Genomic DNA, 15373 nt, shown 5'->3' with positions numbered 1-15373 from the left:
GTTGTGCTGCCCATTTTAGGATTATTTCAGTATCACTTACCTAGTTACAGCATAAGTGATTGAAAGATTTGATTTGGCCCAGTAAAGACGTTTGATTGATGTTGAATGATAAAGAGTTTATCACAGTGAAGGGTATGGGGAGCTAATGTGTAAAGAGGCAGGACATCCAAGCTTTTTCTATCCTAGGAATAGGAGGCAATCCATTTTAGTGAATGTCCCTGTATTTGAAGTTGACTGATCCTTTGTAAAAAAAAAAGTATGATGATGGACTTTATCAAAATGTGGTTGATGGAAGGTGTAGTAGTGCTGCAACCCTATTTTACTACATTGAGTTTTAGATCATCTCCTATAGATATCCAGGAATATCCTGTGTGCCTATGTAATATGAAACTACTTTTCTGATTTGACCTGTTATTAGTTTCAATGAAGGTGGAGAGTCGTGTAAAGACTGGTCTACCCAGGAAGTCAAGAAAACTCGAGTTCTCGCAATTAGGGTTGCAGAATTATGAAAGGATCTTATGGAGTTATTTCGATTTGATAGGCAGTTGACTTCCATGATATGAATGGAGTAGTGGTGTCTTTTGGTGGTATCAAAGCTCAGAGAACTCATTATGCAGAGTAAATTTAGATGTTTTATACAAAACTAAGAAGCTCAGCAAAATCATCTCTGAAGTCTGTAACCTCCACCTAGTGAAAGAGTCCACATAATTATGCTTTCTATATTCTGCACAAAGCATTTCACCCATTAACCCACTATGTAGGTATCTCTCAAGAGTCCATGATGCCCCCCATACTTTTTGAATGTTTATCTGTCAATACTTGCACAAATAGACATGTCTGAATTTAGACAGTGCTTGTGGGCAATAGGTACTTGATACTACAAAGTCACCTGATGCTCCTCAAAAACAAATTCTAACTTTCAGAGCGGGGCACAAAATTTGACCCCACCGCCATCTGACGTAAGGAAATTTGACAGCCCCCAAACAGTTCTATACAAGTAAAGAACCTAGGAATGATTATGGATTTCAGCCTGTCTCTCAAACCACATTTTAACTTGGTGGTCAAAATGTGTTCTTCACCTTGAGAATAACATGCAAGATATTTCCTTGCATGGGGCTTTTCCACAAAGATAAAGTTTCTATAGTGCTAGTATTCTCATGCCTCAACTATGTCAGAGGGTTTTGTACATAAATAAAGGAAAGTTCTCCTTGTTGCCTTTACTGCAGAAATGTTTGAGTTCCTGCATCATCTCCTAGGCACTGCTACTTTTAGGATGCAAATGTCCGCTGCATGGTGTAAAAGCTTGAAATACTGCGGTCATTGATCAGACTGTATGTGAAACTGAGATCCTGACTATTTATTGGCCTAGCTAGTACACTAATCTAGCGTTTGTGCTAAGTCCCAACCCTGAACATGGGAATGCCAAAGTCCAGAATCTGTTCTGTGACCTGGAGCGGCATACCAAGTGGGCCTTCTTTTGTCGACTTGGAACTACTGTCCATGTCTGGGTTTGTTGACCTGAATTGATAGTGGCAGTGAACCGATTTTTGTGAATTATCCGTCCCTAGCAGATCCTTGTTTTTGGGTACTGGAGCAGTGCAAAATACTTGCCCTTCTCACTTCCATATAACACTCAAGCCCATGTGATGACCCTCTGTTTGAGAGTCAAATGAGTATAGACCTGTTGGATGTATGGCACTCACATGGCAGCTCGATTTCGTGAGGGGAGTATATTCGATAAAACCAGTTTGACCCATTTCGTATTGCCCCTAGTTTACCATGGCACAAGTGGACAGTGGTTACAGCTTCCCAAAACCGTGAAATTGTATGGCCTGCATTCCTGTTCCTAGATCTGTGAAGGCTCAGACACTAAAGTGAATGAGGATAGAGACCAGGTTGCTACTAGCAATTTTTGTATCTAGGGATTTGCTTATTAGATTTTCATAAACACGGCCTTTTGGTGTATGGTAGGGGAGAGGGAGCAAGTCGACAGATTATGTTAACAATGAGGACGTTGGGGGAGGAGCCAAGATGGCGATCGGAGTGGAAGCGTAGGCTCCCGGCTCCGCAAGCCTCCGAGCCCCGCACTGATATCCTGCTCATGATCCTGTGATTGTGCTACAGCGGGGTGCCGGTGAATGCGCACAGGCACCACTCGCGTGATCCCGATGTCTCTGCCTGCCTTGTAACCGGAGAAATCCTCGAAGTTGGTTGGCGGCCTCACCAACCCTGGAGCCGGGACCTCTGCTGCAAAACACGGCTGGATGTTAATTGATCAACAGCGGCCAGCTGGGCCTGGGCGGAGCTGGTCCTCCGGGACGAAATAACCACCGAGGGACAAACCCCAAAACATTTCTGCAGGAGCGCTGCTTGTCACGCTACGCGACCGGAGTGCATCCTCGAGATGGGGACTCACTGGGAATACTGTTTAATTGCGCGACGCTGGAGGTGAGCTGTATCGACTCCATTTTCGAACTTGCCCGGTTTTCGCGGGCCGCTCCCGAATTTTCCGCTAGCCCTGAGTCGGAGAGGGGATGACCATTACCGGAGACCGCTCCTTAGACGTGTGCTTTAGAGGCCTTGGTGATTCGAATTGTAGCCCGCCCGAGCTGGACTCGCCCCTGCTTCACCTTCATTCTCACTACAAGGTGGAAACGCCTGATGGCTGCCTGAATGAGATGGAGTGCATTAACCTGCCTATCGAAGTGCTGCGTGATGGTGAACGCGAATCACCGCGTAATGATGCGGTGTGGGGAATACAGCCTACGCTGTCCTGTGGTGACGTTCTTGCTGCTCTTGGTGACCTACAGTCTGTGTTAAAGGATGGTTCCCGAGAGTTGGGAAGAAAGCTTGACGATATTGCACTTACACTGGGGCGATTACGGTCTTATGGCTCCCAGATGTGCGAGGATTTGCCTCTGCCTGTCCTTGAGGAGGATACTATGGTTACACATGGGTGCGGAGGGGAACGGATGATCCCGGACTGCGTTGGTGCCTGCGGACAGCTGTCCGTCTGCTTCTACTATACTGAAGGATTCCTCTCACAGCTGAGGACGGTGGCTTCGTCCATTGTATCGCCACTATTGGCCCAGACACTGTTTTTACAACTGTTGGCTCCTGTGACTACCTCCTCTTTCCTCTCCCTTGTTTCCTTGCTGTGGAATACGTGTCATCGGACGGAACTGGGGGTGATGGTCGCCAGTGAAGATTAATCTATTTGTGATCGGCGACGTACATTTTGAATTTGCATGCCGCTCTTCTGCCTTGCGTGGACATTTTGTTCTTTTGTGTTGGCTGGGACGGGCTTTACTCGGCGGGCATACCACGGGGGACTCACACGAACAGGCCAGGGCTAAGTGGTTCTCTTTCACGGTTGATGTCTACTTGGCTGGCGGGGGATCGGGTCGGAGTGTTCCTATGACACACTTGGTTGCGCAGTATGTGATAACTCTCCCCATTTCTTACCATATTAATTGCTTGCTGTTGTTGACTGTTGCTCTTGGGGTGGAGGTTAAATTCGTGGTGGGGGAGACCGGGAGCACGTATGGATGGCCCTCCTCCGGCTTTATATGACCTTTTTCTTTCTTTTCTTTCTCATCTCTATATCTATATTTCGGGTACTCTTTTCCTGGGCGACAGGCACACTGCTAGGGGGGGGGGGGGTTTATGCCGTAGCCTCTGCATGCGTGCAAGGTCGGGGTTGGGGGGGGGGTTTGTTTTGTCCGTTCTAAGTTTCTATGGGCCTTTATTTCTTCTCTCTCCTTTCCTTAGTTCTTTTTATCTTTTCTTTCTTTTCTTTTGGATCAGCAGGGGGGCTCGGTATGGGGTGGGTAATGTCTGGTACGAAACATGAGTATGTGCTATTTATCCTGATATGCGTATCATTGTGCCACTCTTCCGATTATGTTTTCCGCTTGTTTGATATCTTGTGGTATGCATTGCCCACTCTGTGCCTTCGGCGGATTGTATGGCACCTGATCCTTCTTATTTTCTAAATTTGAAAATTTACCTTAAAATTTTTTAAATGAACCTTAATTCCTCCTGTATCTCAGCAGTCCGATATGTCTTTAGTGTAATTCGAAATGCTTGCTATTTTGTATCGAGGTACTACTGAGTCACCGTATAACTTGCGTATGTGCTTACATTGACGTCGAGGCCGGCCGGATGGTTGTAGGCCCGTAACTGTCTGCTGATACTGCACAATAAAGGTTTTAAAAAACTTTAAAAAAAAAAAAACAATGAGGACGTTCTCTAGGGAGATCCTGTCCCTGATTGCTTCTTGAGGAAGGAAGGCTGATGGCAACCAGGTTCAGAGACTTGACCCATCATTGTACCCATGTTTCAGATATATCTGCTTGGAAACTGCATTATTGCTACGAGAGCCATCACCTTGCTCTAAGGCTGTGTCTATGCTGCAGCCAGAAACGGACTTTGAAAATAATCCAAACTGGTAATAGGACCTCAGGCAATGGAGCCACATCCATTGTCAGTGAAATTAGCATATAAGTGACAGCAGCAACCACAATGGTAACTAGTTCCAAGTTCTTCTTGACTAAGGAAGGGAAAGGTTCATCTGCTTCTTGCATTACAGCCTGTCTCTGAGGTGATGGGATATCACCTAAAGTCTGTTCGACTTGCTTGTGCCTGCCTGGTACCAAAAGTACTGATTGCCTGCCTGCTCTAAGAGGCAAGGAGAGTATCTAGCCCTAGAGGGACATGCTGTTTGTAGAAGCCCAGCAGTGTTGTAGCTTGAGGCGACTGCCATTGTGAGTGAAGCCAGTGCTGACTGAGTTGTTAGTGACCATTTGGTCTCCCAGAAAGTGATTCATATGCTGATCTGTTGTCTCTGCTGACGTGGAAGAACTGCCCCAAGGCCTGCAGGTCACCGCCGTAAAAGACAATCACTCGCTGATCATACCTACCAAGCCGATTACCTATGCGGCACAAGCAAGGAACAAGGTTGCCATCCTTAGTCCAAGAACTGTCATCTCCACCAAAGTGGAAAACCTGCCACAAATCAGGAGGCTGGAACTGCTGAAGGCTGTCGCCGGTGAGATCACTGTAGCAGCACAAGCAGTCCCATGACACAGACTTCAATCCTGAAGAGTGCACAGTCCAGCTCTGCAACCGCCCAGTCTCAAAATAGTAGTAGATCATGAGGCCTGAACTCGAAAGACTGTGACTCTGTCGTTTAATCACAAATATAACCATGACTTTAGAAAGTGAACTTTTTGTCAGTGTGAATTCTTTGACTCCAGAGCTATTTGAACAAACATTATGAATTGTCAAAGTGATAACTTCATAGTGAACGCATGACTGTGCCTAATCTTAGCTTACATCCATATCTCTAAGAACTCGCCTTAGATATTGAGGGGACACCCTAGAGTGGGAAAAGGCACAGCAGAGGGTGTAGTGCTCAACTAAGAATCTGTAGGATAGATCTTATAAACTGTAGCTATAAATCCATCTAATTGTTTAGTAATGTATTTGCTGTGATAATAAAATAAATTTTTTTTTACACTAAGTACAAGCTCGGAGTTAGACCGTGATTTATTGTGTTTATTTTTTCACTGTGGAGGTTTGAACTCTTGCCCCCCTGCTAGCTTCCAGAGAAGCACCACGCAACTGTGACCGCACACACCAGCTAGCCTGGAGTGTTTGGGCGAGCGAACTCTAGCCCCGCGGCCCGCCAGAAGCAGTGAAATGCAGGCCTGCCCATGTCCTCGGATTCCGCCGTCCACCGTGAGCTCCACAGCTACCCGGTCCGCAGCGACCCTTGTCTGGAAGCCTATGATGAGATAGATGTTAAAACCCAATTCCTGCAATGCAAATAAAAAAGGGGGGGTTGGAGGTCGATAGATTAACACTATTACGTCCCTCCTATTCACCCCAGTCCCCCTACTACTTCCTTACACCCCAAACTGTGCAAAAGCTCCCAAATACTTAGTCTCAAATTGTTAAAATTCACACTGCCTGAATTCAACACCACAATTCCCTTCCTACTGATCACTCTATCAATAGCTGCAACTGGGCCGTGCTAAACAGTATGCAAGTGCAAAAACGAGCTATCTTGTAAACCGTAAGCTTGTACTGAATCAGCTATCAGAGCGCTTTACATAGCACCAGATACGTTACATGAGGATACATTCATTTTGTTTGGCACAGTTAGATTAGGTGATTTGCACAGTCACACCGTATTTAAAGCTGCCCTGCTTCATAAAATGTTCAAGCATACTCCCACAATATAACAGAGTCTGGCCCCACCTAAATACTCAGGGATCGGTTTATTTTACAAAACCCCGAATGGTCTCCCATTCGTCTGCTGCCGAAGCCGACCCTGCTTCGCTCCGTGACAATTCGTTTACCTAATGCTCATTCACTGATCGCAAACGCTCCGTTGGGCCGCCCCCCGATCCGCGGCCTTACCCAAGAGCTCGAAACGTACCTTGCGCCCGACAGGCTTTGCCAACCCTGATATAAACGAACGCTCGCTCTCTGTTCCAATAGCTCCCTCGCGCCCGTCCACAGAACCCCGCTCCGCTGGAATCGGATCCTCAGCACACAAAATTCCTCAGATGTGGTCGCCGATCGTGCGCTCCCGTTCCTTGAGTTCGCTATGAAATCCGACCGCCCCTGCTTCGCTCAGAGAAATTTAAAACCTGAAAGACAAGAAAAGAAAAATTACAAGCCCCACGGCGGGGCGAGGATCGAGCCTGGGAAGCGCGGGGCACAAAGAGGACGCTTCCCGCGCTCCCCAGGATCTAAACCCCTCCTTTGCCAGGGGTCCCGCTCCCTTGACCCGGAAGTGCAAAACCGCTTCCGGGCCAAACGGCGGGACCAATCGGGACAGATGAAGGGGGGCCGGGCCCAGCGATGTGTGCATGGGGGCCGAGCGGCCCCCCCTTTCCTGTAGCAGAGGCCGGTGAATGGTGCACAGCGGTGAAGGATGACTGGCCCTGGGAGGAAGGGCAGGTAGCAGGTGAGGCACGGCCCAGTGTCAGCGTGCGCCTTGGAGGCTGGATTCCCCAGCACTAAGGAGAGAAAGATGTGGCACAGCTCATGGCATCCCAACATGTAATGATCCAAATGTACAAATCATCTCCGTTTGCATTTTCCTTTTAAAAAGGGCTGTCTTGGGGGAAAAACGGGCACCAGACAGACACCGGGTTCTCCACCAGTGAAGTAAGCTGTACTCCAACAGAAGGCTGAAGACCCCATCCGACTCGCTGGTTCGGGTACACTCTGCACACTGATGAGCGCCAGGCCCAGATGTGCACAGGAACTAAGAAAACTCAAAGCAACGATCACTGCTTAAACAAGCCTAGGCGATGCAAGAGCCATTGGCGTTGTCAATGTCCTTTAGCCATGTTGTATAGCCACAGGGCTGCAAGTCTTGGAAAAAAGCATTTCGGCGATGCTATACAACATAGCTAAAAGACACTGACAAAGCCTGGGACAACAGCAAGGGATTAGCCAATGCGCCCGTACACAGATCATGTTGTAGCACACTGCTACTGGGCCATTTCAAGTTAATAACATTTGCCGAACAGCTAACAGTATCGAAAGAACGAGTATACCAATACAGAGGATTATTCAATGCGCCTAAACACAGATCCCGTTACTTAAGCAAGTCAAACAAAATAACAAGCTCTCAGCATTGTGTGGCGGGTGGGCGGGGGAGCGGATTCCTTTGAAGTCTGATGCTGGGGTGGGGGAGCGGATTCCTTTGAAGTCTGATGCCGAGACTCACAAGCTTACAAATGGTGTGCGATGTGCACGCGCCCGGCTCACATGCACTGTAGGCAATCTGCCTTTGGGTGCATATTTCAGAGCCCTTACTTTATATCTCGCCAAGCATCCCTAACTGGATGGCTTAGGCTCGACCTAAAAATGGCCATACTGCGTTGTGTTGACTACACTGAACACGTAGGCATCCACACAGCTTTACTTTGACTTCTGAGTCCTTGCGGCATTTGTGCTCACCACTTGTTGTCGAGAGGAAATTTCAGTCTTTTCTTGAGCTTCTGTAAAAGCAGAAAATTAATTGACTCATACATTCTTATGTCCTGATGCCATGTGTAATTGTGCGCTTTCTGGTCTTATGTAAAAGCAGCTGCAAATGTGTAGAGAAAATCTGCAATTTGAGCCTCCGATCACGGTGCCAGCGCCAGGGACACCCAATGTGATCATGTCTCTGAGAGATCCCCATAAATTGTAACGGTCTAAACACTTTTGGAGGTAAGTTTTCCTGATATTTTCATTTTATACTACTCTATACAAGTCAATCAATCAGGAGTTTGTAAAAGCGCAACTACTCACCCGTAAGGGTCTCAAGGCCCTAGGGGTGGGTGCAGGTTCCATTCCATCAAGGAGGGGGTCTGTCGAAGAGCCAGGTTTTGAGGTTTCTTGCGAAGATGGGGAGCGATGTTGTCTGTCTGAGGTGGAGCGGAAGGGCGTTCCAAGCTTTGGCCGCGAGGAAGGAGAAGGAGCGGCCTCCGGATCTGGTCTTTCTGGTGCGGGGGACCTCGGCGTAGGAGAGCTGGGCTGATCGTAGGGTCCTTTGGGGTGCGTGGAATTTGAGCCGGCTGTTCAGGTATGCTGGTCCGGTGCTGTGGAGGGCCTTGTGTGCGTGGGTGAGCATCTTAAAGGTGATTGTCGCCTCGACGGGGAGCCACTGGAGTGTGCGCAGGTGCTGGGAGATGTGGCAGTGTTTTGACAGGTTGAGGACCAGTCTTGCGGCGGCGTTCTGGATGTTCTGTAGCTTGCGGATGAGGTTTTTGTTTATTCCGGCGTAGAGTGCGTTGCCGTAGTCGAGTCTGCTGGTGACCAGGGCGTGAGTGACTGTCTTTCGGTGCTCGAGGGGGATCCATTTGAAGGTCTTACGAAGGAGGCGGAGGGTGTGGAAGCAGGAAGATGAGACAGAGTTGATCTGGCGGTCCATTTTGAGCTTGGAGTCCAGGATGATTCCCAGGTTGCGTGCGTGGTCTGTGGGGGTTGGCGGGTTTCCGAGGGCAGTGGGCCACCAGGTGTCGCTCCAGGCGTCGGGGTTTGGGCCCATGATGAGTACTTCTGTTTTGTTGGTGTTTAGTTGTAGGCAGCTGTTTTTCATCCATTTGGCGACGGCTTCCATGCCTTCTCGAAAGTTGCGTCTGGCGGTGTTGGGCTCGTTGGATAGGGAGAGGATGAGCTGGGTGTCGTCTGCGTATGACATAATGTTGAGTCCATAGGTTCTGACGATGGGGGCAAGTGGAGCCATGTAGACGTTGAAGAGTGTCGGGCTGAGGGAGGAGCCCTGGGGGACTCCGCAGGTGGTAGGTGTGGGGTCTGGGTGGAAAGGGGGGAGTCTGACCCGTTGCGTCCAGCCGGAGAGGTAGGAGCAGATCCAGTCGAGGGCCTTGTCCTGGATTCCTGCGTCGTAGAGTCTGCGTATTAGGGTGCGGTGGGAGACTGTGTTGAACGCCGCTGATAGGTCTAGGAGGATGAGGGCTACTGTTTCTCCTTTGTCCAGTAGGGTGCGGATGTCGTCTGTTGCGGCGAGGCGGGCGGTTTCCGTACTGTGGTTTTTTTTCTGAAGCCGGATTGGGAGGAGTCGAGGATGTTGTGTTCTTCAATGAATTTGGCGAGTTGGCTGTTGATGGCTTTCTCGATGACTTTCGCTGGGAAAGGGAGCAGGGAGATGGGTCTGTAGTTTTTGAGGTCGGTGGGGTCCGCTGAGCGTTTCTTAAGGAGGGGGTTGACCTTGGCGTGTTTCCAGTCGTCGGGGAACGAGGCGGTCGCTTGGGAGCGGTTGATGGTGTGGCAGAGCATGGGTGCGATGGTGTCAGCGGCTCTGTTGAAGATGTGGTGGGGGCAGGGGTCCGTGGGGGCCCCTGAGTGGATTGACTTCATTGTCTTCAGTGTGTCGTTGGTGGTGAGGGCTGTCCAGTCATCAATCGCTGGTTTCTGGGTGTCGGGGTGGTTGGTGAGGGTACAGTGTGTTGGTTGTCTTCGTCAAAGTTGTCGTAGATGCTCTTGATTTTGTGGTGGAAAAAGGTGCTGAGTTTGTCGCAGAGGTCTTGTGAGGGAGGGATGTCGGTAGAGTTGCTGGTGGGTTGGGCAAACTCCTTGATGATGCTGAAGAGTTCCTTGCTGTTGTGTGCGTGGGTGGAGATTCTGTCTTCAATCGCTTTTTTCCTCGTTTCTCTGATGAGTTGATGGTGAGTGTTGGTGGCGGCTCTGAAGTTGTTTTGGGCTTCTGTGGATTTGGTGTTTATCCAGGCCTTTTCGAGGCGGTGGCATGTGCGCCTGGACTCTCGAAGTTCGGTGGGAAACCATGTGGCTTTCTTGGCACGGCTATTGCTGTTCATCTTGAGGGGGGCTATGGTGTTGGTGCTGTCCGAGATCCATCTATGCAGGGTTCGGGCTGCGGTGTTGGGGTCGTCGTTTTCCACGATGGTTGGGGTGGAGTTGTTGAGTGAGGAGATGAGCTGGTCGTCAGTGATTTTGGTTCAGTTTCTTTGTGGAAGCAGGTGCTGGTGTCTGTGGATGGTGGGTGTTCTGAAGGTGAAGTGGACGCAACGATGGTCGGTCCATGGGAGTTCGGTGGTCTGGCTGAAGGTGATGGAGTTTCCTGTAGTGAAGAGGGGGGTTGAGGGTGTGTCCTGCTGAGTGCGTGGGCTCGGTCACGATCTGGCAGAGTCCAATGTTGTGGAGGTTGTCCAGGAGGCATGTGGTGTTGGGGTCTAGTTGATTGTCGAGGTGGAAGTTGAGGTCTCCCAGCAGGGTGTAGTTGGTGGATGCGATGGCCTGCGGGGAGATAATGTCCGTGATGGAGTTGGCGAAGGGTCTGCGGGGTCCAGGGGGTCGGTAGATGAGGGTTCCTCGGAGGGCGGCAGTGGGGCTGGCCAGTATCTTGAAGTGAAGGTGTTCCATCAGTTCTGTGGACTCGTCAGGGAGTGTGCTCAGGCGGAGGCTGGATTTGTGGACGATGGCGATTCCTCCTCCTGGGTGGGTGGGGCAGTCCTTCCTGTAGATCTTGTATCCTTGGAGGATGGCGATGGCGATGTCCGGTCCTGAGGTTGCGTTGGTCCAGGTTTCGGTGAAGAATGCTACGTCCCGGGTGGTGCTGTCGAGGAGGTCCCAGATTTCTGTGGCGTGTTTGTGGTGCGATCGGACGTTGAGGAGGATGCATTGCAGGGTCTTCGGTTCGGTTGTGTTCTTGTGGGCGGGTTGTGCTGGATCCGTGTTCTTGGCTGTGCTGCAGGTGTGCTGGCAGCGGTGACAGCTGAAGGGTCCATGGGTGTCGGCTGGTGATGCTAGCTTGCAGTTGTTGTTGCAGCCTGGGTTGAGTGCGTGGAGTGCTGCTGGGTCGTAGCGTTGGCGGGGCGGAGGTCCAGGGTTCCTGGTGCTGGTCGCGGACGGGTCACGGACGGGCGCAGACGTGCTTGCCTTTGACGCGCCTTCGGTGCACCAGCGGCGCGCCCCCGGCCGCTGCGTGGCCGCGCAGTGGCCGCCATTAAGTAGGGGTCGGGGAGGGCTGGGAGGCGGGAGCGGGAAGAGGAGCTGGATTGGGCCGGTCGCGCTGGGGGGGAGGGGCCGCGGGGGCAGCAGCGGCGGGGAAAGGTAAAGGGAGGAAAGAAGGGATAAAGAAAAAAGGGAAAATAAGCAGAAATAAGGCACAAAAGAGCAGAGATGCAGAAAAGGGCAGAAAGGTGAAAGATGGAAAGGGTAGAAAAACGAGTGAAGGAGCAGAGGGAGAGAAAGGGAAAATGGGCAGAAATAAGGCACAAAAGAGCAGAGATGCAGAAAGGTGCAGAAAGGTGAAAGATTGAAAGGGTAGAAAAACGAGTGAAGGAGCAGAGTGAGAGAAGTGCCTGTTGTTACTTGCCGTCCGCCCCGTCTCCTCTTGTGTTGTATTACTGGAAATACCCGCCGACCTTATGTGGTCGTGGGCGCTTATTCCAGTATATCCGAAGTGTTTTAAATGGACATTGGCAGGGAGTGGACTTTGTTTTAGTATACATACTGCCATCTAATGGCCAACCTTTAATTTAATATCTCGCCCGCCTGAGTGATGACGGACAATATAATATGATAGCTACAAAAACATTCAAAACCTTTATTTACATATTCATAGAGGGCTTCATAAAGACAAATGTTTCTCAAAACCGGCTGATGTGCATCTTCCTCGAAAATGTTAACGTAAAATAAGGTCGGTCACATTTGCATTGATGGCGCTTTCATGGCTATGTTTTCCTGTCCTACCGCAGCCCCAGTGTTACGTTGGGCCTAAGAATTTAAAAAGTAATGCTAGAATATGTCATTTGATGCAGAGATGGTGTGTACAGCATTAGCAGCTTTTTACATTTAGCATATCCACCCAAGCACCCTTTGTGATATTAGTTCTATATGCCTATAATAAAATGACCTTGTCTTTCGGGAATCTCTCTGATATGAATCTAGACTCTTATAGCATGCATATTTGTGCTTGGCTTTAGCTCAGTGCAATCCATGCAACCATTAATCCTTTCGCAGCAGATGTTGTAAAGCATATGCCAGGCTAACTGACTTCTCGGGGTGGGTGGACAAACACTTTTAATTTGAAATGCCCTCGCGAGCGCAAGGCATGGATGAGGGACAACCATAGAAGTCTTCTTGAAAGTGAAGCCAGGTGATAAGCATTCTGTTTTTGTCTAACCGAGACACTTGAGAAAAGGATTGCAACAGTTTTTTTCCAGAACAGATACTAAATCGCTAATGTCGGGCTAGCTATCAGTCATACTCTGTAAGTGCAGATCTTCAGAGTAGCACTTTGTTAATGGGTTTTAAATGCACTGCTTAACCATGTATCTTTGTCCACGATACATTCCTCAGTAAAGTTGTTTGTCATCTTATTATGTTAACCCGTTGCATGCTTGTGACGGAACGGTTCCGTCACGAACCCGCCCGCCCATTAATTAGTCAGCGCAGGTGTGGAATTCGCGCCGCGAGCGGGCTGTGACGGAACCGTTCCGTCACAAGCACATTGTGACGGAACGGTTCTGTCACGGCCCGCTCGCCGCGCCTGCGCGGCGCGAATTCCGCGCCTGCGCTGACTAATTAATGGGCGGGTGGGTTCGTGACTGAACCGTTCCGTCACAAGCACAGCTCACCCGCGAGCCGTGACGGAGCGGTTCCGTCACAAGTACGGGACCGCCCCCCCCCCCCCCCCCCCCCAGCGCTGCGGCGGAATAGCCGCCGCAGCGAAGGGGTTTTTAAGCAAAACTTGTCCCGGACACTGATCCTCAGGCTGTTCAATACTCTCGTGATGCAGTTGTGCACAAAATGTTAGTTATGTTAGCTTGCATCGAGGTACCTGGCTTTCTGTCTGCGATAAAATCTTTGTAATGTGTCCATAAATGTTTTCAAGCATGTATTCCTGAATCCTATTGCATGCCCAGTGTGGAGTAATTGTATAGCTCTTCAATCCCTGGTGGCACAACATGCAGGATAATGTGCTGCATGGCTAAACACGTATAAGTTCTCAAAAGCGAGACCTATTGGGTGTGCCAATCTTGTTTTTAACCCCTTCGAGGCTATTGACGAGCTGGGCTCGTCATCGCGCTTACCTGTCCTGCGCGGATGACAAGGCCAGCTCGTCACGTAACGCGGTAATTTCGAATTTGCCGCGCACAGCGGGAAAAGCCGCCGCAGCGATGCGGTTAAAGCGGATAGGGAGCCGGAGCAACACTAGGAAGAATCTGGGGACACAGAGAAGCAACACTGGGGGAGGGCGGCTAACACCATAGCAGCATAGGAGAGGATGCAAAAGCCACAGTGGGGAGGGCTGGAGGGGATGAAAACTGCAAGAGGATTAGGGGAAAGCAACACAAAGCGCGTGATTGGGAGGAAATAATGTGTAGAAGCACACGGGGAAGAGAAAAAGGGAAGGACCGAAGATAACCAGTCAGAGAACAACATAGAGTGCAGGGTGAGAGACGTAAACGAGGGAGACTGCTCAAAAACAACACACTCAAACGGAGTGCTTCACAAAAAAGATACAAATGGTGCTTCAAAAACAGACCGTGGAAGCAGTGATGCCAGCCAGTCGGAGCGATGGTGAAGAGGCAATGCTCCATGAGAGGAACACTTACAAGACTGACCAGTCAATACATCGAAGAGAAGTACGCAAATGAGGATGACCAGGAAAGCCAACCAGTGGTAATCAACGGATGAATGCCAAACCTCGTTGCGTTTTTGGTAAGACACAGTATGCCTCATAACAGACAGCTCATGCACTGTCTATTAGGTTTGACGCAAAAATGGCACTGTTTCAGTAGTTTATCCCTCCTGCAAGAAGTGATCTGTCTCTGGATCTACGATCAAATGAGTTATCTGCTTAATTGTAATCCTGTTTGAGTTAGAGATGGAAAGGTGCAAACATACTTTCTTACAGTTTCATAATTCAAGTGAAATGGTTTGGTGTGGTAAACGTTTTATTGTACAGTGTGTCTCGGCTCCTAGTCCAGTATGTGTCAAATTCGAGCTCAGCGAGAAACGCATAAGCTACAGGGTCTGTTTGGTGCTTCATCCTTTGTGACCTAGGCAAGGTGTATGTGAGGGATGATCCAGCTGAAGGAATGACCCTGGATAAGGTGTCAGGGTTATTTGTTTAACTTTTCGAACAGCCGTTTGATAAAGTTTCGTTGAAATAATCCAGTTTGAGTCTTTGGAGCCTTTAAAACGATCACAGTGTGCACTGCACAGATCCAGCTTAACAGCTACTGGAAAGAGGATTCTGTTTTTTACATTTCTGTAACTCGGATTTTGGGGAAGGACTCAATGTCCGTTCCACACGTTGTGAAATAACGTTTAACGTCTCGGGTTACGGAAACAAGCTGTATGAACTGCTGCAAGCAAGATTTATTGTGCCATCGTTTGTAACCGTAGCAAATGACCGTTGACGTATTTACTTCAACCAGATGCAGCGAAAAGAACATTAACTGACCCAAACAAATACAGAAACCTTACAGTTTGGAGCAGGCACCTGTATTTGTATTTATTAATTCTAGCACCTTTAACTAGAATACTATGCATAACAATGAGAACCGCGGCGCATAAAAAAAATACAGGAATAATAATAAAAGGTTCGGCAGATCGCATCAAGGTTTCTTAGATCACTTTAATCTGCTGATTTTGCTGAGTTTTAAACCTATATATGGTTGTTCTCCTTCCTTTAACAGAAAACTCATTGCACAGTTCAAGCACTAATTCAATTGAATGCAAGTGGGACGAAGCATAAGGTCTCGGAATGTATACAATAAGTAGTGATAAAGCGAAGAGTCTAAGAGTGAGTGTTTTATGAAAGTAAAAAATGGTGGAGCCAGTTAGTGAACACATTTAAACCCAATACTGA

At 49.0% G+C, this 15373-nt stretch overlaps 1 protein-coding gene across 1 annotated transcript in view; it reads left to right on the top strand.

The window, feature by feature from the left end:
- Positions 1-15373, top strand: part of RAB21 (RAB21, member RAS oncogene family) — a 230428-nt gene that overhangs the window by 31710 nt on the left and 183345 nt on the right. The window lies entirely within an intron of this gene.

The sequence above is a fragment of the Lissotriton vulgaris genome, chromosome 1_1, assembly GCF_964263255.1.
Source record: "Lissotriton vulgaris chromosome 1_1, aLisVul1.2, whole genome shotgun sequence".
NCBI lineage: Eukaryota > Metazoa > Chordata > Amphibia > Caudata > Salamandridae > Lissotriton > Lissotriton vulgaris.
The sequence above is the reverse complement of the archived record's forward strand: the minus strand, read 5'-3'. Positions and strand labels throughout refer to the sequence as shown.